We start from the raw sequence: 25,788 nt of genomic DNA on the forward strand, positions 1-25,788 counted from the left end.
AATAAAATCAAACAAATGAGAATAAATGCGCATGGAAGACAACGACCGGAAGTTCTAATCCCAGGTCTAGAAGTTGGGACTATTCTATTGTTTCATTATCTTCAGGCTCCACTATCTCTACCTTTTTCGGCGAGCAGAATGTCTGTCAGTAACTGTAGATGGCGTCGAAGTTTCGTAGACCTCTTAAGAGGATTAAACTAGTATGTCTGTTGTGTACTTATATTTGTTGGAGCAGTGTGAACGTGCTTCTGAAAAGAAGGTATTTCATTCAATCATTTTTATGATCGAAAACATCGATATTTTTATGTCTTTTCAAAAACTTTTAGTACTATGGTTCATTTAAAGAAGCTTGAAGGGATTTAATAAACTTGTTAACGATTGATTTACTAGCACTTCTGAATGTCAGGAAAATTTAGAAGATTCTTTTAGCACAGATTAGTTTAGTTGAATTAATTCGTATAATTTCGAAGTGTTTCAGCTGTATTCTCCAGCTCACTCTGCAACGGCTTATTTATCGCTCTTCTCAAAGGGGAGTTACTTAATTTTGTCTCTTGTAAAGCGCAGATATTTAATATGCTAACACTGTCCCCAATTTCGACATAATTTTTCGATTTGAACGTTTCATTTAGGGTTTTTTGACTTAGTGAAAAGTGTGTTTAATATATTGGTTTGTGGGCATGGGTATTCACCGCTCTTTTCTTTTAGGAACACATTGTACTGAGCAGAAAATAGAATACTGTTTGAACCATAAAAAATTGATTAAAAAAAAAATGAAATGGATATTTGAAGGCAGTGTTCCCATCACTACAAGGTCACCGAATTACAAATGAGGAGGTAAGAGAAATTACCGGTACTTAAAAGTCCCACCCTGTTTATTATAGAGCCTAACAAAGTAATTCCCAAACTGTGCGCCGGGAATATTACGAAAGACAAGTAAAAATCCATTGGCTTACGTTCGCGATCCACTATGCTACAAAACTACAAATGTAATATATATTGTTTTGTTTATAAAGTATGTAAACAGAATTAACAACATTAACATCTGTACAAGTCAGCTTCATTTCAAGTAAAAAATTTACCACCATTGGTTTGTGTTTGTAAGAAGGATTCGCAATGATATACTTTGTAAAATTTAATTTCCTTAGCAATGCGCACCTTCCGCACAATCAAAATTTATAAGAAGTTCAATCGGAACAAAATATATAATACAATAATTTTGGAGAAAGCCTGATGTCACCACAGTTCTCCCAAAACCTCATTAAAAATCAGTATCCTCTTAAAAAAAAAAAAAAATTAAGACAAATGACGTACAATTTTTTTTGTGAACTCAATCATCACACTGTCTAGAAAAGTACGAGTGCCGACGACTGACCGTTTCGGTAAAACGTCCCTCCTCTAATCCCACAGAACTGCCCTAAAAAAAATTTACTGTTATCGAAATAAAAATCGTTGTATTTGAAGTTTAGAGAAAAATGTCAAGAGTTGAATTATAACAAATGTGGAAAATCTATTCAGTGACGCCCATTTCGAGGATTTTCGTTTAAACTTAGAATTTAGCACACATTCAAGTCACCTTAATAGAAGACAAGAGATAGGACAGTACATAAGACCAAAGTGGCACATAAAAGAGAAGCGAAGCCACACGCCCCCTTTTCCAAAAATAAGTGACAGCAATCGAATTTCGGATAATGATTCGTTCAAAAAGGATGTTCAAAGCGAAAAAATAGTAAGGAGACACTTTCGGCTGAAAATTTTGTTAGCTAAGTCAAACGAATATAAAGTCAGAGTTATCAGCAATTTTTTATTTTGAAGTTAGTTCACCTATGAACATAACATTGCCCATTTTCTAACAAACTTTTGCTGGCCTCAAGGAACCCTAAAACTTATATTTTCGAAAACTCTTGACCAAATTTGTCATAATTGCTTACTATTAAGAGAGAGAGAAAAAAAATACCTACATTGAGCAGACAAAACTTCTAAAGTACTGATGAAAGATTTGTTTTCAACGCAAATACATGCACGTAATGCAGGTTTACTCTAATATTGGTAAAAACAGTTCTCTAACTAACCAGTATTTATTATTGGAGTTGACAAAACGCAAAGAAAATAAAAATGTTCAAAAAAGTGACTGAAGCTCTTTTAACCAACTTCTTTGGTATACTCTATTTTCCACTTTGATGATTGCATTGAATAATTTTTGTTGTTTGACTCAAAACTTGAGACTTGTAAACAGTTTTATACCTACTTCATGGTATAATAGAACGAATAAATATGATCATCTTATTCGTTTTGGCTTCAGATCCTTCAACTACTCCATTCAACAAACTCACTGAGACGTATTAAACTTTGTCTCCTAGCTGCTGATCAAGATTGAACATGTTTTTGATACGGTATGGCTCGAAAGTTCCTTGCATAAACACATTTTGTCTACTGTTTTTTAAGAACAAACAGGAACTTCATTCTCTTTTAGTCATCCCAAGTACACAGGATGATATGATCTCTTGTATGATCAAAGAATCCCGCTACAACATCCGAAATTCTATCTACTTTCTAACTGCTTCACTAGCCAAAATTTCCTGAATACAAATTCAATTTTTTTCGTAAAAAGGAACTGAAAAATGGCCTGCTTACAAGCAATATGGGATATAAAGTAAAGGTGAATCGCCAAGAAGCCTGGTGGCGCCTAGACTTTAAAAACAAAAAAAGATTAACAGGTGTTTTTAAAAATAAGATTGAATAAAGGTCACATAACTCTTTAGGAATTCGTTCAGTAAGTGTGTGAGTGAATGTAATTCGATATTCTGTGTGCAAGAGTGAACAGGTAGAGAATAGTATTGAACATGGTATTGATATTAAAAAATAAAAAAAGGTAATAATATCTATTTATTGTTGGTGTTGGTTTAAGAAGAATATACAAGAACAATTAGAAAGGGGCAACTGTATTGTGGAGGAGACTGGCGCCTTGGCCATTATTTGTATTAACTGTATTTTATATTAAATGGAGAACTTTAATAATACCAAGTGTGTCCTCTTGTAAAATATTTGTTTTTGTTAAATATTATAAGCAGAAAATAAAGTACAGAGAAGTAAAACTCGTTATTATTAGGAGTATATAAATAATAATAATGAAAAAAAAAAGGTAAGAGGGAGGATGCCTCTATAATGTAGTATTAAAATAATTTTAGTTGACAACTACATATAAACAGAAGATAAATGAAAAATGAGCAATAATAAATATAAAAAGGACAAGATTTGATAATGTATTTTATCTGTGATATAAAACAAGTTTTTTTTCTTCTTATTTTCTTGACAGTTTTTATTCATCGTCATTCAAGAAACTTTCACCCATTATTCTTGTTTTGTTTCTAACCGGCGTACAACTCTCCTTAGTCAGATAACTACATCATTCTCATCTGCATTTTAACCGGCTACTTGATTCAATAACAATTGTGTGCAAGAACTAGTAAATGGAATAAAATAAATTTATTTTACTTATTCTATGTCATTGTTTTCTCACTCGGTCTTTCTCTCTATCCCTCCCTCTAAGAGGAAGTCGCATTCTTGTCAAATACTCAAAATTGAGTTTGAGATCCTCTGAATAAAAAAAAAATATGTTGATACGTGCGAAGACAGTTGGAGAGGTGCATTACATTCACTCTAAATTCATCTTGCTATGGCTAAAGAAAACTTTTAGGTGAATTAGTTATGTTTCACGCAACTTTCAACTACCATCTCGAGCAGACAAAGGACTCCGGTAAGTGCCGTGCAGTCCATCTCAACTTACTTCCTAGCAAGCGCTCAGTCTACGAAACCCTGTTCAAAACCGAAATTATAAATGATCAAGATTTATGCCTTATCAAAATAATGCATTAACTGCATTATTTTGACATTATATATCACGGTCCGCCTAGAACAATTTTAATTGAAAAGTTCACCAACATGAAAAATTTTCCTTTCTCCTTATTATTTGGGACAAAACTAACAAAAATCCACTGAAAACAAATCCGTTTACGTTGCGGATTTTTTGTTGTTAATTTTTCAGGTCAAAAAACGGGAAAAACGGCTTTTGTTGCAATGTTAAGCCTAATGAATGGAAAAACAATACAGTTTTTTTGCAAAACCAATGCATGCATTTTGAAGCTGAAGAAATTTCCGACAGAAAAATTATTTGGGCTCTTTTAATCCAAAAAGTTTCATTAAATGAATTTGAATTGGAAAATTTCACTTTTTCCAGTGTATAAATATTGTATTTTGCAGGAATTTTTCTCATTTTTGAAAAGTCCCATTCCCTTCCACAAAAAAACGATGATTTATTTATTAAGTAAGCTGTGAAATGCGAGAAACCCTTGTTTTTGCCTTATTTTGTTCAAAAATGTCTTTTTTATTGATTTTGAATGTCGAAATTACATTTTTATCATTTATAAAATACATCATTCTGCCGGAAATTCCCTCAGCTTCAAAATGCATGCATTGGTTTTGCAAAAAACTGTATTGTTTCTCCATTTATTAGGCTTAACAATGCAAAAAAAAAAGTTTTTCCCGTTTTTTGACCTGAAAAATTAAAAAAAAAAAAACCGCAACGTAAACCGATTTGATTTTCAGTGGATTTTGGTTAGTTTTGACCCAAATAATACGGAGAAAGAAAAATTTTTTATGTTGGTGAACTTTTCAATTAAAATCGTTCTAGGCGAACCGTGATATATATATGTAAAGAAGCAAAAATCAAAGATACCCCATAGAAATCAAATAGATTTAGAAATAAAATAAAGTTAAAAGAAGGTATAATAGAAATCAATAAGTATGTAGGGGCAGTAAGAAGAGAAGTGTTAGGCGCCTGTACTTACATGAGCCGAACTACCGCTAGTTATTTACATAATTACGTACGTATGGTGATGAAATGGCACTGAAAGATTTCAACTGTAGATAAACTTCCATTTAGATTTGCAAATTACTTTATATCTCTCGTAGCCTGACTGTAGAGAATATATTTAGGTTACAACCTAAAACCACACTATTCATGCACCTGCCTCCAACGGAAATATAAAATTTCTACGCACAAAAGTTTAATTACTTCTTTGTTTTAAGTAATCTTTTATTAATTTACTTTTTCTTTTATAACCATTTTCCCCCTATATTTCAATTAGTGGGGATAAACCAGTTAGTTACGCTAGTTCAGAATTTTTTTTAAAATTAAGTTTAGTAATGTCCTATTTATTAAATTGCTGTATAAAAGTTCAATCAAAATTTAAAAAATCATAGTAATGGAAAAATAAAGAACTCAAAATGATTTCTGTTTCGAAGGAAAATATGTTCTCATATTATTTCCTTTATTACAGTATATTTTCTTTATATCATATCGTTCATGCATAATCAATTTTCAAATTTTTTCCAAATCTTTCAGTTTGGGAAAACATTGTTTTTGTTGGGTTTGATGGTTGAAATTATTTTTATCGGTAAGTAATCATTCTTTTGCTGGAAAATTACTCCAGTTTTGAAGAAGGCTGTCACGGACTTAAACTCGTCGTACGGCTTGTTAGTTGACATGGAATATCTGGGCACTTATAGCAGTATGTTGTCCATTCGCAGGAGGTAAATGGTTGCTCAAAACACACCTAATTCAACTTAGGCGCCCCGAACGGTTAGAGGCAAGGCCCGCAACTTTAAGAAGTATTGAGGTATTGGGTTCTATTCCAGGACTAGGACTTGAATTTTATTGATTTGTAACAGAAAGTTATCGTAAAGTATGTGTTTGTTAGTCGCCTCTGACCACGAGACCTAATTTGATGGTAGATGTAAAGCCTACCTGAAACAGTGTTCATTACTATGCTTTACCTAACTCAATCTAAACTTTTCTGGTACCCATCTGGGGAACTCGATGAACTGTGCATGAGGTTACGTTATCATTTGCCAATTTTCTTTACCGTGCGTAAAAATAATAATATTTTTCATTATACTCATATTTAGTGTTGCAATCGCGTAGGGGATGTGGGAGAAGGTCGATCATTAATTATTTTTATTAGTTTTTGTAAATTTTGTGCTGAATCATTGCCATTTGGAAGCATTAAGTCGCAGCAAAAAACTGTTCAGCATACTTCGTACATGAATGAATGCAATTTTAATTATTTCAAAAATTTAATTGTTTTTATATTTATGGAGAAAGTCTGGAAATAAATTTTTTACTTTTCATTTTTGTTCATTCCAACAAATTATCGTAGGGATTAGCTCAGTGGTGATTCCCAAGCGGAGATCCAGGATTCAAATCCTGCTGTTGGCCCTTAGATTTTCTCTTTCTAAGAGCTTCTTTCAGCTCACTGACAGGTGGTGATTACAACAAGCACAATACGGGAGGCCGGCAGCGTTCTGAAAAAGGTTTTTAGCGCCTCAGATTGACACGACTTAATTTTTTTTTTTTTTTTTAAATTGGGTTTCCTCCAGAGGGTGTTATATAATACTTGAAGCTATATGTCGGTGTAAAATACAACTTATTAAATTAACAAACAAACACGGTCTGTAACCCAACTAGAAGATGCAATTGCTGCGGTTTCAAAGCTCCGCGCATGCAAGATTGTTTAGATCTTTTCCATCTGAAAACTAGACAACTTCTTTCGGAGTGCTGAATCTAATGATAGAGGATAACTTACTTACTTACCACCCTTAATATACCCTCGCTAAATTTTTGAACATAGACTCGAGTATAACAGCCTTCCTCGTCTACTTTTAATAGTAACGCAAAATCGTCAGAATTTCTTGATTCAACGCGCTATTTCTTAAACATCTCAAAAATCGCATTAGTACATAGCTGGTAAACATGAATTGAAAGTAAAAAGGGGCATAATAAGAGAATTTTATAGTTTCTTGAGAGACCAATAAACTCAACAAAGTATGTCACAGGATCTGTAATGTGGGGGAAAAATAAACGTACCGACATTTATTAAATCCTGGTAATTTTGCTCAATGTTGGATATTGATACCGTAAAATGGTTTAAAGGAATTTCTAAGGGAATGTCTTATAATATTTCAAATAAAAAACGTTTGCTAGGCAAAAGTAGCTGAAGAAAGGGTGAACCGGATCAAGGCCCACAAACATACAATCAATGCAAACATAACAACAGGAACAAAATGGAAATATAAAGACTATAGCTACTTGTGTTGCTGCGACAGAGGTGACGGAGTTTAGTCATATAATATATACTGGAGAAGGCTCGCGTGTTATAAGAAATTGGTTGACATTCCACAGCGCTCTCTCAATTTTGTTATATGCCACAACGTTTTGTTTTTCACACATCTTTTATTTAAATACTAATTTATTGTTTATTTTTTTCATTTCATGAACCATCTTATAAATATTCAAATTATAATAAAATAAATTCATTGCAATAACACCAATAATTTACTTCTCTAACAATATTAACAGAATTTGACTTTTTTTTTAACGGGTCGATTTACATAGACAGCGTTTAACTGTATGACTAAAAGTGTTACCACGGTCTATTTTTTTAAAAGCAGAATTTAATTTACCAACAGGAAAATTTTGTCCATGAGTATCCACAAAGTACCAAGTATAATGTTTTTACGGAAAATTAGAATCAGAAAATTACTGCACCCATTCAAGAAATATATCAAGGAAAATAACATAATTAACGAAAACAACTTCTCGGCATACCGCGAAAAAATTGTTTGGTTAGTTCTAAATGTATCTTTTTTTTTACTCAAATTCTTTTAGCCCAATGCACTTTGTTAAATGTTTTTCCTGTATATGTTGGAAGATATGCGAAATACCCCTCGGCTGCTATCATTTAACTCAGTGTTTGCCAGCTATAATTCTTTACATTAGGGAACAGGTCCACCAGATTCCACTTCCAAGTCAGAAATCTGATAATTGGTTGAATCTAGTTACTTTAAATAGCTCAGTTTTCTTGATGTCAAAGCTGATAGTTAGTGGGAGGTTGCATTATCCTGTTGAAAGATTTAATTTTCTTCATTTTGAAAGCCAGTCCTCTCTTCTTAAAAAATTTCTTGATTGATTTGTTCAAAAATCTTGCACAGAATTCGTCTGATATTATTTGACCCTTTATCGGTAATAAAAAAAAAATCCTCTTTGCATAAAAAAGAAAAAGCTATCACCTTGCTGGCAGATGAAATGGATTTCAACGGTGCGAGAGAGATACCAATTTTTCATTTCTGTCGTGCAGTATATATACATCACGTCTCATTCGCAGTCACAAATTGGTTTTTATGGATTCTTTTTAAAACGGAACAAACTTTGTCGCGAAATTTTTTCACATTAATACGTATATGTGAGTTGAATGAGGACAAAGATTTACTTAGAATATCGCAGTGCTCCAGATAAAAAAAAATAAAAAAAAAAAAAAAATTGCCATAATGATGTTTATATCTACAGCAATGTTAAAAAGTCTTTAAGTGGTGTGTGTGCAGATAGTACTGTGTCTTGTAGAATGTTATTTATGTCGACCATATAGGATGTGTCACCAACTGTGTGGGTGTAACAGAGGATGAATACAGACAATACAATATACACGACGTGATTAGGAAGATTATGTTGTGCGGGCAGATGTGGACGAAATAAGAGTGAAATAGAGCTAGTTAAGGATGGGGTTCAGAGATGACCTTGAAAGAAACTCTCCTGCTAGCTCTTGTCTAATATCTTAATAGCGTACACTCTCTCACATACATCAAGAGAAGCATACACAGCATCCAAGTAGATAGTGGACCACCTGGGACTTGATCTCTGTTTATTGACTGCCCACCTGTCCACATCATCTCCACATTCCTTATTTACCACCTCCTTTTCCCTATTACTAGTCCACTAACTATTGTTCTTTTACATTAATTTTCTTCTCTCTCTATCTTTCTATCTCTTTCATTTATTTCTTCTTCTGCAGAAAAATATTAGCCTTGGCTCAATATACTACACTAAATTATGCATATTGTATACTTGAAACACAAAACTAATGGTCACATTCCGATAAATACTTTATTACCATTGCTATAAACAGAAAGACTACATTCCTGACAACATAATATAAATCCAACCCCAAGTCTAATTTCAAATAAACTAACTTGTCGTAAAAACAGTAAATAAGAATGTGATTAAGCAAGAATATGATAATTACAAAATCATCACTTAGTGCAACCGTTTTTAAATATTTTGAGGCAAGCTTTATGTTAGTTAGTCAAATCGAATCCATTTTTGTTTTGTTTTTTAAGAAATTCACGTTTTAAAGACTTCTTTATAAAGAAGAAAAATAGCAGAAAGCTAATACTTATAAATCTCTTCACTTATTATTATATCTCATCGGATACTAAGGTGAACTTGGAATGTAATTTTAATGAATAGATTTTCAATTTCAAAGATTTGTTTTTGTAATGATAAACCAACACTCCAAGTTAGCTTATAAATTTATTATCTATGAGAATGTATATCCCGTGGCCAACTTGCTGGCTAAAAAAAAGTACAACGGGTGGGTGGCATCACTAAATAATATATCCATATATTATAATTTTTATATTCGAAATAATAAATATCAATCGATTTTACTAACGAACTTTCCATTTTGAAATTAGTGAAAATTAGAACTGTCTTTCTTGATTTGCCACTTAAACTCACTTACCTACCATAGATGCGGGCTTGCTTATTGCGTTTAAAAAGTGAAAAAAAAAAACAGTTTTATATATGTATTCTTAAAGAAAAAGAGAGATTTATTTAGGAAGGATTATAGACTAATTGATTATTTTTTATTGCTTCCCATAATGTTCACAAAAGTGAACTAGCCAGCTCTTCAGGGATCTCACCGACCTAGCAACTAAAACATTTACTGATCGGATTTTAGAGATAAAAAAGTCAACATATTTTCAGAAGGTAACCATCTAGAAATAATTAGATTGATTTGTTTCCAATTGTATCAAATAATAACGAAGTAATAATGCAAAATTGTATAAGCTATTTATTTTTATTTCTTTATCGGTATTAAATTTTCTTATTAAAATTCTTCAAAACAAATTTATAATTACGCTATAACTAATAATTGTTTAGTTCCATTTCTGCGCTTCCTTTAAAGAGAAATAGATGACGTAAGGCCTCATAAAGAAAGGCTCTTAGTGTATCTCATCTTATCACAATAAAACAGTTTAGAACATCTTAAACGTGGTTTATAAACTTGTATATTAAAAAGTGGTAAGTCTACTTTGAACTTCATTATTTTTAATAAGTGGTTGAAGAGTTTTTCATTAGACGATTGCATTCCTGAGTTTATTTAATCTTATTTTTAAACCTAATTTGAAATTCCAAAGTTACAAAAGAATGGCGCCAGAAAAATGTAATACAATAAAATTAATGTCAAAAGTGAATGAAAACAACTTGTACTTGCTGGCATTTCATTTCAGACTGAAGTTGTTTAATCTAAATAATACTTTTGTGAAATTAAACATTTGTTGTTTGAATGTGCTAGGGGGGGAAAAAAAAAAACACGTAGTCATATATTTAAATAAAATATAAATGTACTAAATTGCATATTTTCACCATGCAATCTTAAGAAGTGCTTGAATTATTCGTTATGTCTATTTTTTTCTCTGACAAGTTGGACTGCTCTGAAAACAACGGTTGGTCCAGATAGCAAATCAAAGCTTGTATGAAAATGTAAGTAAAGACCCTATAAAACTGGTCACGAAACAGAAGCTCTTCAGGATCTCTGGTCATAATAGGGTTCCGAGTAATGAAAAGGTGGGTAAGCTAGCAAAGTTTGATACATCCCAACGGTTCATTGGCCAAGAGAAATTTTAGAACACAAAAGTTAAGTAAAGGAAAGTTGAAAATTCGAAATCCTTACCATCAAAAGTTTTGATAGAGGGCGTCACGAAAAGTTAAATTTCATTTACCGAAGAGATTCACAAAAACAGTACGATGTGACGGCAAGGAGCCAAATGTTCAAATCTTAACAAAGTAACTTAAGTACAACAATGAGATAATTTGTTTGTCACTGAAACTGTGACAAACACTATAATTTATAAAGTTTTATAATTTTAATATCAATCATGAAGACTGAAACATAATTATAGGCAAACCCTTAATTACTACTTGAAGGTACTGGTAATTCAACCACAAGAACTGCCTTCCAAAAATAATTGCTACAACTGTTTCTAGCTTGTTTAATTACATATCATCTGCATAATCTCAACTGAAGGCGAATGCTCCGCTGAAATTGTTATTCATATTTAGACTTGTAGAAGAGAGAGTGGTAAATATTGGATTAATACAGTCCTATTTGTTCGCTATTCTAGCCATTATCTCCCGGTCAGCAACATCTTTCCGTTCTTTACCATTCATAATCTCTTTTTAATAATAGTAGGGTCGGATTTCTATAGCTAAAATTTCTTTCGTTCTGGTGCAAAGTACGACCATATTCCCTACGGACTGTTACTCAACAGAAAATTATTTTAATAAACGCCAAGTAATTAATACACCACGTATCTTAAATAAAATAACTAAAGTAAATAAAAGCATCAATTAAATCAGATTTTTCTTGACTTCTAAAATGAATTATGTATTATGTTGACATTGAATAGAGATTTTTGGATTATTTGGGGAAAAAAGTAATGTATTTAATTTATAGAAAAATGGGCAAATAGTTGAAAAAAGTAGTCTTTAATTTGGAGATTGTCACACTTTAAGCATGCTAAAGGGTTTCTCATTTTGATACTGTTTAGTCAGTTCGGTAATAGGTGTAGGAAATTTTAATAATAAATTATTAATGAGTCATAATTTAGAATTCGCCGAACAGGAAGATTAATATTTCCTCGAAATACATCCACGTCTCTGATCTCAAGTAAAAAATTTGGTTTGTATGTTGACGGAAGAAGCGCATTTGTTTCACGATGGAGGTAAGGTTTAAATAACAGTAGAGTTTTTCAATTAATAAAAACAGTATAAGTAACTCAAATAAGAGTGCAAATCAACATACTCTTTTTACTGCTACGAATGTATCAGATAACATAAGGCATCCGACGTATCATATAACCCATCATGAAATTAAATATTCAGTTGATCAGAATATTGCAAATGAAATTATCACACTTCTCGATAATAATATCTCTCAGCGTTGATATTCAAAAAGTCTTGACTTTAATTTAGCGAAACGGTGTGAAATCAAATGATACCCTTAACGAAGAAAGAACGAAAATGTCTTTGGCATAAATAACAAATACTCCTATTTTTACAACCACCCAAACTTGAAATAAATTTATATAAAGCAACACAAAGTGGCATCCTTTTGTAGTATTAAAGTAGATGACAGCCATTTAACACGAGTACATTCCGATTGGGTTTGCTCCCCTCAGAGGGCACTAGATCGGTTTCTCAGTTTCCTTGATGAAAAAATTATTAAAATATTACATACAGTATTTGTCTACTAACCAAACTAATCAAGAGAAATATTCTACAAATAATACCTCTCGTATCATTGCAGCCATACAAATTTAAAATAAAAACAATTATGACTAGAAGCGTACGTACGGCTCCTAGAGCTGACACAAAATTGTTTTCTAACCAATAATTAATCCTAAATTGAAGGGGGGATATTATAGAAAAATCATAATTAAAAGAAGGTAGCTATTCTGTAAATACTAGGAAGTGCTTTCAGATTTATTTTTTTTTTTTTTTAATAAAAAGCTGTTTTTTAAAAATTGTGATTAATAATTCGCACCAAGTTACAGTTCTACTGAAATACTGTCGCCATTTATACAGTAGGAATATGATAATGCCCCGCCCCTAAATGAACTTAATTATGGGTGTAAAAATAATTATATTCTGCCAATCAAATGTTTATAGACACTAAAATATAAAGACTATGTATATATTTTTTTTATAATTTAAAAAAAAAATGAGACAGACAGAAAGAGGGAGAAGCCAACAGTTAACAAAGTATTTGCAGCTATTAATTTCAAATTGCATTTCCGGAGACACTTTTGTGAAAAAAAAAGTTTGCCAGATATTTTTATTCCTTTTTAGTGTTAGAGGTAATTTAAAAGAAAGTTTTGTGCAACTACTTATTATTGTTATTTTAATTTGAATAAAAATGTCTACCGAAATGTTAGAGAGAGAGAGAAGTTCCTTATATACATAATGAAGGTGGTGTAAATGACTTTCAGAGTTTCTTGTCCAGAAAGGGAGGAGGCTGGAGAGCAACTGTAATTATTATTTTTAATAGAATCGTTAATTAGTTTTTAAACGACACAAATTAGCTTAGTTTCACCTTGTGTGGGACCAACTTTTATAATGTCCTTCATAATTATAACTCCTTCCTTATAATGTCTACTTCAACAATTTTTAATTTCCTTTAACAAAAGTTTTAATTTTGTACGCACATATTTAATAGGATAAAAAATAAAATAATCTGATCAAAATTTCTATAAATTTCTTAACTTTTAATTGACAAATTTTCTTTAACTAAAAAACCGTAATAACAAAATAGGCACATTCAATGGTAAGAACCGTACTGAACTGGCGAAAGTTAGCGAAGACTCTTTTGTTGAGTATACTTGATTGTTAAATCAACAACTAATATATTGTACTGACACAAGTTAATAACGTCAACAAGTGCCAATAGCCACAGCACATGATCGGTAGTTGAACGTAAAACGCGCTTGAAAAATTAATAAGTGAAGAGATAAGTTCAGTATTCAGTGCCGTGAATTCCGACGCGCAAATCACTGGTTTGAATATAGCTGCCATTCCTTAGATTTTCTTTTCTAGGAGCCTCTTACACCTTACTGGTCGGTGAAGAACAATATTGTCTATATCAGGAGAGCTGTGTCCGAAAATGCACTAAAAAGGCCAATGATCTGAGACGTTAAATTTATTTTAAAAAAGTGAATTATTTCAAAGGAAGTAACAAATCGTTTTGGGGTAAACATCAATTACCTTCAACAATACATAATTCGTTTTCTACTTATCACTCATCGTGCAGCTCTCATTACCCTTCAAACTTAAGTTTTCGTATGTAATACTATGAAAGAAAAAGGTCCTTTTTTATTTTACATTTTTAGGAAATAAGTTTTTTTTTTAAATCGAAGTTTTTACCGAACTATAATAATGTATTCAAATTAAAAAATGGTGGTTAGAATCTTATGTTTTAGTCCCAGAATAATTAATAACTTCACTACCTAGATCACTAGGCCCCAACAAACATGAAACCTACATTTTTAGGAGCTACCTTTTCAGAAGTAGCCAAACAACAGGTTCGACGATCTTCAAGAATAAGAAAAAAAATTGATGTTTAACTAGTTTAGAAAATTGTTTTAAATAAAAATCTAAAGTTTTAACCAACAGTAGTTAGAAAGGTTCGCACTTCCCACGAGGAGATCCTGCGTTTGAGTCCAGCTGCTTAGTTTTTCTCTTCTTAAAAGCTTCTTATATGTCACAGGTGTTGGACAGTGTTTCGGTGGCGAGGGAACACAGACTGAAGGCCGGCAGTGCACTGAATAAAGCCCCGGGCGTTAATGACCTCAGATGTTGACACGCCTTACACTAATAATTTTTTTAAAATAAGTGGAAACTGCTTTTCGAAAATATCGAAAAAATAGGAATCTACTTCGGGTGACGAATCTTGACGGATCTTTCATGTCGTAACTTCCTACGATTTCCTGGTACACCGGAGACTTAAAAATCTTATTTTATATACAATAATTTTTCCTTTTATTCTTGTACTAAACAAGAAGCAGTAAAGGAGTTTTTTTCGACTTAATAATGTTCCTAATTCCATTTTTCAAAGACGTAATTTTATTAGCCCAAGAAACCTAAACCTTAAACAAAATCAGGTTCAGAATTTTCGCTTAATCTTTTTTACATATGAAGTTATTCTGGCTCAGCAACCCGATCCCGACTTCACCTCTAAAAATCTTCCCACACACTTGAACTTCTTAAAAATTGGTTAACGAACTTGGAAATAAAAATTAACCCTATCTAAACCAAAAACATTTCGTGTATACTTCACGATGCCATCCTTGCTCCAATCAATAAAAGACATTTCAAACAGAATATACCAAACTTTATAATTGTAAAATAAACGAATAAGCTTACAAACCTCGGCAAATCTCCATGCTCATATTTTATCTTGACTACTTCTAACAACTAACGCCCAACTTGACAACTAACAACTACTTGACAACTAACGCCCAACAGAATATTGACTACAAAGTGTTCTAAATTCAGAGATCATCCACCCGCAATATCCCACACAAAATTTCAAGACGATTAAAATACCTTGGCCCTGTGATCGACTCAGAGAATAGATTCAATACTCAACGGCCAGGATTAAATTATGCTAGAGAGAACCTTCACTGGGAGATATGTACTCTCTTGTTCCTCAGCCATATAATTTCAGTTGCAGTATATTTAATACTTGTTATATAAATTATGAAGGTCTATCACAATAAACACAATATTTCCTTGAAGTTCCTTACGCATTACTATTATTAAATTATATATTCAGTTTTTACTCACCTTCTAAGCCACTGATAGTAGAAATGCAGTTGAATGTTTCTCCCATGAACTAAGATTGAAAATGACTTGGCCAACAAAATTGCTTTAACGGGCGACACAATCGGAAAAGAGCCGCATTTTCTCAGGACTAAAACAAATTTTCAAAATATATATATATATATATATATATATATATATATATATATTATTTTATGAATTCCATATCTTCTTGATTGAAAACATGTTAATATTTAATGAATATAATAAAAATTACATAGCAATATTATGATGTGGTTGGTCTTAAAATTAACTAAAATCAAGGTACACCTGTTGAATGTGCAAGTCGAAATAAGAAAAATTAAAAATTCATAAGTGAAAGTACTTACAAATGAAAAAGTCCATGCCCACGATATATATATATATATATACCGTAATGGAATTACCGCACACTTCTTAGTTTATTCGGCAGTGCGAGAAATATGCAGAAAAAGATCTCACATTTGGAATCTTTCTAAACTTGTTTGTTCACTCACTAAATACTATTATATTACCAAGGACGCCAAGGTAACATGAACAATTTCGCTTGATTTCACTTGTACTTTTTGGTCTGTACTTGTATAGATAGAATCTGCACAAATAATAACTCCTTTCGTTACTCCTAGATGTAGTTGAGATGCTTCCGAATAATTATTTTTTACAATTATTTAAAAACCGGCTATTTTTCCACCAATACTAAGGATGACGCACAAAACTTCTTTCGTTTATCTTTCAATTCACGGTGTCCAGGCTAGTAATTTAGCCAGGCAATAACTTTTTTCACATTTAAGATCGGAGGACAAATTTTAATCTAAGCGGTAAATTTAAACGAAATTCCCGTATTTGAGTAAAAACTGTTGGAACCCCACGCTTCGATATCAGGTGTGATTAACCACAATATTTTTAAATTTGTAGAAATAACTTGGAATTAAGTGTTTTTCCCACACAGACACCTATTTTTATCAATTTTTAAGAAAATTCTCTGCCCAACTTTTCTGAAAATCGTATATTAATGATGATAAGAAAGTCAATATAAAATGCACGATTCTGTACATACGTAACTCGTGCCCACAGAAAGTAGCAAAGAAATATTGTATTTTTCCATTGCTGCAAAAAAAAAAAATTCCTCACATTAACGCAAAACGCAACAAAGTGAGAGTACCTTTGGTTTAGTGCAACGTAAGCTGGGCTTCAAGACAAGGCAATGCTATCTTGGATTATTTTCCGGGGAGATTCCCGTTAAGGCCAAAGAGAAAACTTCTACCACGTTGGCCGTGCAAGGAGGAGACTACAGAGCTCGCTGCAGACTTAGCATATCTTAATGAAAAACAATAATAAGCAGTCTTCACACTCTACTTATCACAGGTCTACTTAGGTTGAGGTTGGAATCATTTATAAAAGAGAATAATTTACTCTCTGAAAGTCAATCGGGATTTCGCCGTGGTTATTCTACCCTGGACAATTTGTTCATATTAACCAGCTTAGTGCAATTAACATTTCTAAAACCCAAGCAAAAGCTCTATTGTTTCTTTATTGATTTGATTGTGTAGATCATTCGGCCTTAATATATAAATTATTTAACCTGGGCGTTTCATCGAAGTTTGTTCAAGTTATTAAGGCTCTATATTCCAGGGCAACGTCTGCTGTGTGTGGAAGTGAAGGCACCACGGAGTTTTTCGATGTATCCAGCGGTGTGAGACAGGGTTGCATCCTCAGTCCTATACTATTTTCTGTTTTTCTTGATGACCTGTCCAGAGAATTAGAGGGTGGCGTTAAGGTTGGCACCGTTAAAATAACTGCTTACTATATGCAGATGATGTGGTGCTCGTAGCTGATAATCCGGTCCTTCTACAAAGAAATATTAACATTTTAGAAACGTACTGCCTTAGATGGAAACTGGTCCTGAATTTAACGAAATCAAAGATTTTGGTCTTTCGCAAGGGAGGCAGAATGGCAGCCAGGGAAAGATGGTTTTATAATGGTAAAAGAATAAAAACCGTTAACACATATAAATATCTTGGAATACACCTAACCTCTCGCTTATCGTTTAATTTTCATCTGAATGAGAAAATCTCCATTGCCAAGATTGGAATCAACAAAGGATGGGCTCCGTTCACCTGTCGGAATGATGTTCCATTGAATGCAAAATTCCAATTCTTTGAATCCATATCTAAAGCTATAGTGTGTTATGGATCACAAATATGAGGCTATCAAAGCTTAGATAACCTGGAGAAATTTCAAAGATTTTTCATTAAAAAAGTTTTCTCTTTACCTCCATCTACTCCATATAGAAACTTCCGCAGATCCTCTTGTCTTATCTACATTAAAACTTCATTTCAGATATATCACTTAGATTTTATCTCTGCCAGACTTCCGCTACCCTCGAATAGTCGCACTTGAATTAATTAAAAAGAAAGCTGCGTTCCTCAATCATTGGAATTCGATTGCTGCAAGGTACTCGGTTGAAGTCGATTTTTCGTTAGGCAAAATGGAAACCTGGCCTAAACAGCACTCTGATATAATAAACAAAATGGAAGCCTTTTTTCGTGAAGAGTCTCTGAAAAGAGCAAGAGGTACTGACCGGTTTTTATTATTCAGAACGCTGATGGACATTAAGCCTCAATTTGGTCAAATTACCAGTGATCAGTACGTAAACCTAAAGTTTGACGATTTGAAGTGGTTGGTTAGACTTACGAGGGGAATTATTGGCATTGAACAAGGTCCCTTGGCTTAAGAAGGATCCAGAGACTGAGATTTGTCCTTTGTGCTCGCAGGGTCCTGAGGATCTTTTCCATTTTCTTATTACCTGTCCTACATTAGCCAATCTCCGTACAGAACATCTTGGGTCTAATATATCACCACACCAAATTGTGAATCTTCTCTGTTCGGTGAAATGTCTAAAAGTTATTTATTTTGCTAAAAAAGCTTGGCGTTATAGAAATAAACAAATCACCTCCACTTAAACTATATCAACCATGATTATTATTTATGTAATATATTTACTTACTTTTTACGGGATATGTTTCATAATATTGTGTAATTTCATTTTACTTTATCTTATTTTGTATTATTTATTTATTTTAGTTATTTATTTATTTTTTATTTTTTTCTCATTATTTAAAAATATATTATTTGGTTTAATCATGCGGCAGCTCCAGCAGACGGCTTGTAGCCATGCTATTTCTGTGTTGTATTTAATAGTGTTATATTATGTTTTTTACTGAATAAAGAATTATATATAATAATAAAATCTAGAGTAACGTGATTATGGTACAATTTTGAAATTTGGTTTTTCAATAGAAAACGTGTTATTGTGATAAAAAAAAATACTGACGAACTTTCTGGAGTCTCAATTTCTGCAGTGTGTGACCATGTGAAAAAAATATAGTATCTAAAAAAAAGCAACAAGTTCGCATTACTTTGGTGGACAGATAGATAGATAGATAATGGATGGATGGATAGATGGAGGTGTAAGAAACTAAATTACTTAGGGAAGCGCCAATCATAGAAATGAATCGCCTGTACAGTACACTCGGTTATATATTTGAAAATATTCTGTTTTATTAACAGTACAAGAAGTAGAGTGCGGTTAGCGTATATAAAATTTGAGATGTGAGATTTCAACTAGACCACATAGCTGAGTTAACTGTCAAAAGTTATTTACTATACGCGTTGAAAATAACTAAAATTACATAACACAAAATAAAATGATCCAAACAGATGAAAAGGAGTTTGTTATTGTGAAATTCCATTGCTTGTTTTAAAATTGTAAACCTTGAGAGTGTAACTTGGTGTTGTTATTACTAGATATAAACTTTTATTCTCTTCACTGTAATAATGAACATGATGACAAGTTTATAAAATAACTTGATTTCAAGAGTAATACATATATAATTATGTATTTACATCTCTTTGTAGATTTAAAATAAAATAGAGTAATAATTTTATAGTCAGGAATGTAATGCCCTCTCGCAGGAATATTGCGAGAGAGAGCGAATAGTGAGTGAAGTGAGAGGGATGGATGGTGATAGAGCAACGGCAGAAGCAGAAAGTTTGCTGTTCTCACAATGTAGCCTTGACGTTATTTGCTGTTAGGAGGCGAGCGCGCGTACACACAAACACACACACACACACTTCTCACTAAACTGAAGTGTATGTATGTGTGGTGCATGTTTAGTAACACTGACTGCAGACATGTTTGTATATATTTAAAAAAAGAGTAACGTTTAAACATTTCGAGACCAGCCGTGCAGTCTAGTACCTAAATAGAGCGAGGATTTCACCTCGGATTTTACCGGATAACAAAATATAGCTTTGCTTTCAATTATTACAATTAAAGATTTAATAATTACAATTAGTTAATTTATTCTTTCTACTATTTTCTTCTAAGTCACAGAATTTTGTTTTGTTTTATTATTGTTTCTGGCTCCCGGAGTCTTCTCAATGCGTAGTTAATCTCCAGGCAGAGTCTTTTCGTCGCAGACAACTCGGCGTGGGAATACTGAAGAGAGAGACAATATTGAGCTAAAATGTAAAGTTAAATGAGGGAATTAATGCTGCTACTCTCCTACCACGAACTTGCCAGAGGGGCAAATAAATAAATTTTCATTATTATTTCTTTAATAAATAGTATTAATATTTCTTTCCAAAGCGATTTTCCTACACTTTTGAATATTACATTACATTACTAATTCCTGCTGTTGTTTCCCACTGACATGTGTCCTTCTTAAACTGCCTTAATTGACCCTCTTCCTAGATTATTTTGCTTATTTCCTTCTGGCTGTAGCCTTTATTTTTTTCATTTATTGCATTTTATGCTTCATGCTTTTTTAGAACAATCTACACTAAACGTTAGAATACATTCATTACCTTCTTGGTGCTTCTGGTTGAGACTTCAGTAAACAGTTTAGAAACCTGCGATTGAAACTATTGCTACAGCTACTGCGATTGCTGCAACTTCCAAAGCTGCCACTGCCGTAACTGCTACTGCTGCTACTTCAACTTCTGCTGCTACTGCTACTTTAACTGCTGCTACTACTGCTACTTCAACTCCTGCTACTGCAACAGCTACTGCAACCGCCCAATCTGCTGCAGCTGCTGCTATCGCCAAAACTGCTACTGCTGTGTTAACTGCTACAGCTATGGCTGTTGCAACTGCTGCCACAGGCAAATCTGCTACCTCTGCATCTGCTACAGCTGCAGCAACTGCTACTATTTCTACTGCTGATACAGCTACTGCTGCGGCTACAGCGACTGAAAAGATTAGTATAATTATAAGAAAATTAGTCAAGGGTTATCAGCCTTACGTTCAACCCCTGATACCTATAGAGGGCCTTAGATTTAATGGATTTACTCCTTTAGCCGTAGTTTTCAAATGAAGGTAGTTCATGGGTATGTAGTGTATGAGCCTTTGTGAGGTTGTTTACATAAATGTTGAGTAAGCTAACTGTGTCCCCTATTGTTTTGAAAAAGTGCATGGAGTACTGTTATCTCCCGCAACTGTATCATCTCGCAAAGATTATTAATTAAACTAATTTAAGGTGGTTAATATTTATCTTTAAAAAAAAACAATAATAGACTGCTGAAACTTACCGGGATCCAATACATTTTTCAATGTTTTCTTTTAAATTAGAGACAATCTACAGAAGAAAAATAAGTATATTCCTATAAAACAAAAAATAAAATGAACCTAAAAGAATTTAAAAAATAATTAATTGATTAAGAATTAATTAGAAAAATAATGGCTAAGTTAAAGATTATAATCAAAAAAATACTTCAATTTTTTTCAATAACCATCAGATTAGTGAAGATTTTTTTAGAATGAGTTGTCAAAGTAAAACAATCCTTTCGTGTTAACACAGCAGAAATAAGGAAGTCAAGAGAATAACATTATTCACATATTTATACGATAAATCAATATTTAAACTACAATCAATCATTTCAAAACAGAGGAATGTCGCAAACTGACAAGATAGAATACGTTTTGATTTATTCATGCGTCTCTTCTCAATGAAGTAAGGGAAAACAGCAAAAAATAAAAAAAAAAATTAACAAAGCATGTCATAAATATTGCATATTGCAATTCACTTTAAGGTTAACACTAAGAATTTTTAATCCCCCACTGTTTCCACTAAGTTTATTTCCTTATTGAATCAATAGAATTAACTTCAATACGTTTTTAAATAAACTCTATTAGTTAGGTTAGAAGGAAAGACGTTTAGGGTAATCAATTGGTCATTTTCGACTAGATTAGATGTTGGTGTAGATTAGGCTGTGTAGTAAAGTGTCTTTTCTCCGATATAGTTCAGGTGCAAAGGACCTTCGATGTTCCGCACCTTTTCAAATTAAAAATAAATAAATAAATAAGTAGTAAATTATTAATATTTTTCTTCAGTTATCAATGTTTTTAATACTGTAATAATTTTAGAGATTGACCGCAATATTAAAAGGTTACGGCATTAAAGTTCTTACTAACTGACAACAATGACTGTTCAACTTACTCGTATCTTCATTTTGTGTTCGTTTCGCTTATCTCTTAAGGCACAATCAGGAAATTTAGCAACCTTTCCAGTTAGAGTTAGCTGCAATCATCATCCATAGTACTGCTGTTATGTGATGGGAGATAAGTGATCTTTTTAGCCAATTCCGACGAAGTTGATTCAAGACTCTTGTGAAATTCCAGAACATACTAAATCGGTGACTAAAATCCAAAATAATGTTTCGTTCGTCTGGGTGCCCATGTTAGACAGTAACAGAAGCAAAATGAGGCAGTAGACTGCCATGTTCTGTAGAGCTGAACCTTATAAAAAGAAAAAAATCAGCATCTATTATATTATGAAAAGAAATTATAGTACTTCGAATTTTCCCAAAATATATTAGGGGTGGTTGTGGTTAGCTTACTGTAGGGAGTGTTTATCTCCTAAAACTGGACAGGAACCACTTAATGTGATAAACAGCCAGCCTCTCTGAGATATGTCACAACGATCATTTCTCCAAGAATGGTCAGAGTGAACAACCAATCTAGAACAGCCAGAGTTTCTAGCTTTGTTTATATGGTTTGGGTTGGAAAGTTAAAAAGTCCTGAGATTATTTCTGACTCATCCTGGTTTCCGCTCTGAAATACGAGTATGTCTCACTAGGCAACCATCAAAGCATGTGTGCACATACACGTTCTGATAGCCTGCGTAGGATTTGATAGAAAGACACTCACTCATTACGGGAATTTGGCTGTATTTTCGGCTTCTTAAAAACTGTAAACTAAAAAAATCAAAATAATACTAGCAGAAAAATAATTCATGTCATTCCAATTTAGCATCAACATTTTTGTATGATACTGTGTGAAATTGTTAAGGTATGAAATACATAACATTTCAATAACTAACATTTGTAAACAACAAATGGGAGACTCTCCTCGAAGTACTAAAATCAACTCACTCAATGAAATTGCTTCCATAATCCCCGATTACTCCTATATCCAATACCATCTGCTAAAACTCCTTTCGAATCTAGATTGACATCCTAATCCACTCTGCCGTGAAATAGCCACCTACGATCCATTCCCTGGACAAAAAAGTATTAAACATGTCATTTTCTAACTTTCTCCTCTAGTTGCAAGTTTTTCTATCCTTTTTTACTTTCATTTTTTCCCTTTTTTGCCCCATCCTAATCGTACTCTAAACTGTAATGAAGGTTAAAATGTTAATTTACAATGGTACCTTATTTCTGAAATTGATTGTAAATATTTAATAACAAAATTTATATAAAGAATTGAAAAAAAAGGGGGGGCACGCAATGAACACTACAACCTAATAATACACACACGTTTCTTTTTAAAGTGAATTAAATACACGTGTAAACATAAATAGTGTTTCGTGTGGATCATCAGTTTTTGCATACCATATTAGAGAGTAGATTATGTTCCATTCTAAACTGAGTGCTTCATCATCTACATTCTCTGTCATCTAAGTAATAAGATGGAAATACTATTGTAAAAAATGAATTGAAATTAATTCCTTGGAAATAATTCAATTTAATTATAAAATATTTTATAAAAAAATTTAAATCAGCGTGCATTTCCAAAACGCTTAATTTTTTCATCCAGATTATTTAGTTTAACAACATCGAGAAAAATCTCGGTTAAAATCTCCGTGTACAGAACTAGAGATCACTATTTAGTGAAATGGCGCCACACATTACTCAACAACATCCTGTCTTCCTGCAAATGAAGCATCTATCAACACATAAATCTCTTCACGCAATTTCTTCTTCCTCAAATTTACTGAAATAATACCGTATTATTTATTAATTTGTTTTAAGAAATTTACCTTATATAAGGGAGTCTTGTTACATTTTACCGGAAATTATACCATTTTTATTTTTAATAATCCAATTAAATTAAGTTTGCGTGCAGCCAAACTTAAACCGTCAGGAAATCTGATCAATCCAACTAGACACAGCAGCAACTTATACAATTATAAGTAACGGTATATAGACACAAAAAAAATCCTAACTAAAGAAGTTCCGTAACCTTAGAAACCCATTTATATTAATCTTATCTTTGCAGACGCTATATAATCTTTAGACTACCTTGAGGGTTTATAGAGTAGTTCCTTTCATTAGTCAATATAATTGTAAGTTCGAGGGTAGTCCTAGAGTTTAGTTCGTAACGCTTTGGAATTAGCACACGAAATTTAACTAACACTCTGGACGATGATACCTGGTTCTCACTAGGACGATGCAAAAACTAAATAAAAATTAGTACGGAGAAGAACGTCTAGTCTAACATGGGAGGAACCAGATTGGCCAGGGGTTTGGACTTCTTACAGGATATAATAGTTTCAGGAACCATATTAAAATAAATTGTCAACCACCGTGCATATTATGTAGGAATATATAATACTCTCATATCCTGATTGATGACGTTATGAGGCCCTTGTCACGGTGAGACCAAAAGAGATCCTTAAAACTTTCTTGTAGACTTACAAAAGTACAATACGCCTTCATTTATGATGCCTGAGAAATTAGGTCGACGCCCGGTTCCATTCTAATCCTGTCAGCTTCACATCCGAATTCCCTAATCTGTAATTTGTAAGCTAACTTCTTATCCCAACTTGTAAGCTACCGCATCCTTACAATGTTATATTAATAATAGCTAATATCAAGAAAAGTGTACAAAGAGCTCTCCGCAAGATTAAAGGAGTTGATGAACGCCCCAATTAAGCAAATAGCAAGCTCGAACATGAAGAGGAAAAAAAATATCAAATAAAACTGGCTAAGGAAAAGCAGCTGATGCAGACTCTGCAGCGCTCTTTATCCGCCCCTCTCAATAGGTCTTCCACACTAAATCTCACTACACAACCCCACAAAAAAAAAATAATAATATTAATGTCATGACAAACAGCTTCTATAAATAATTCCAGCTAAGTCCTTCTTATACTTTTGGGTTGTTCCCTCCGACTTTTTATAACTTTCGTATTACACATATTTTTCTTTATTTATTTATTTTTTTCATTTTCCTCCCTCGCATGTAACTATAGACCATTACGATCCAGAGAAACACCATGTTGTTACAGCACTTCCTCGCCCGCAGCCATGGTTGTTACATGTACATAGTTGGTTACTTTGCTAGTTGTGAAAATAGACTGGCCGCCAACAGTATAATCTTAGTTCTTATTTTAATTTATTATATCATATTCTACACAGTTGGCCGGCACAAAGGGCAGTCTCTTATAAAACGTAGAAATGGTATTATTACTATCTAGTGGACATAAACAATGCAAGAAGCCGTTCTAAGATTGTAACTTCAACCACTGCAATAAAGAAAAGACTTTCAACACTAGTTTTAGTCTTCCTCTAGGCTCCAAGGCCAAAATATTTTCGAAAAAATGGGTTTTAAAACTTTTTTGTAATGTTTTACAGCACGTTTGACACATATTATTGAAATTACATAGAAACCAAATCTGAATTATCAAGAACAGCACCGAAAACTAGCTTATCAACTCAGTATGCTACACATTTGCTGATCTCCATTCGAGAGAGATGAACTGCTAGATGTGCAAAGGCTCACCTTCAGAAAGGAGCACCGCTTATCTAGTATTTTATACATCGTTCATTTACTTATAGCTGCTTTCTTTCTAGGTAGAATCATTATTTGTTTCAAACGAATTAACACATAACTTCTTGCACCAAAAATTTTAACTTTCATCTTATTTATTCTTCCTCACAGACCAGATCTTCTCCTAAAGAAGTTCAATTAA

The 25,788-nt window shown here is 32.8% G+C and overlaps 1 protein-coding gene across 2 annotated transcripts in view; it reads right to left on the reverse strand.

The window, feature by feature from the left end:
• cv-2 (crosveinless 2-secreting protein) overlaps positions 1-25,788 on the reverse strand; it is a 128,082-nt gene that overhangs the window by 77,065 nt on the left and 25,229 nt on the right. Inside the window, exons 5-8 of one of the 2 annotated variants that reach the window (XM_074127065.1) lie at positions 22,033-25,770; positions 20,402-20,785; positions 17,115-17,380; positions 15,518-15,644 (exon numbers count right to left, since the gene is read on the reverse strand). The gene's annotated coding sequence lies outside the window, so the exon portion shown is untranslated. Of the gene's footprint in view, positions 1-15,517; positions 15,645-17,114; positions 18,573-20,401; positions 20,786-22,032; positions 25,771-25,788 lie in introns of those variants that run through there. The other variant, XM_074127064.1, reaches the window with a different exon arrangement.

Source organism: Rhodnius prolixus, unplaced genomic scaffold (assembly GCF_049639745.1).
Source record: "Rhodnius prolixus isolate KJV_2025 unplaced genomic scaffold, Rpr scaffold_3, whole genome shotgun sequence".
Taxonomy (NCBI): Eukaryota; Metazoa; Arthropoda; class Insecta; order Hemiptera; family Reduviidae; genus Rhodnius; species Rhodnius prolixus.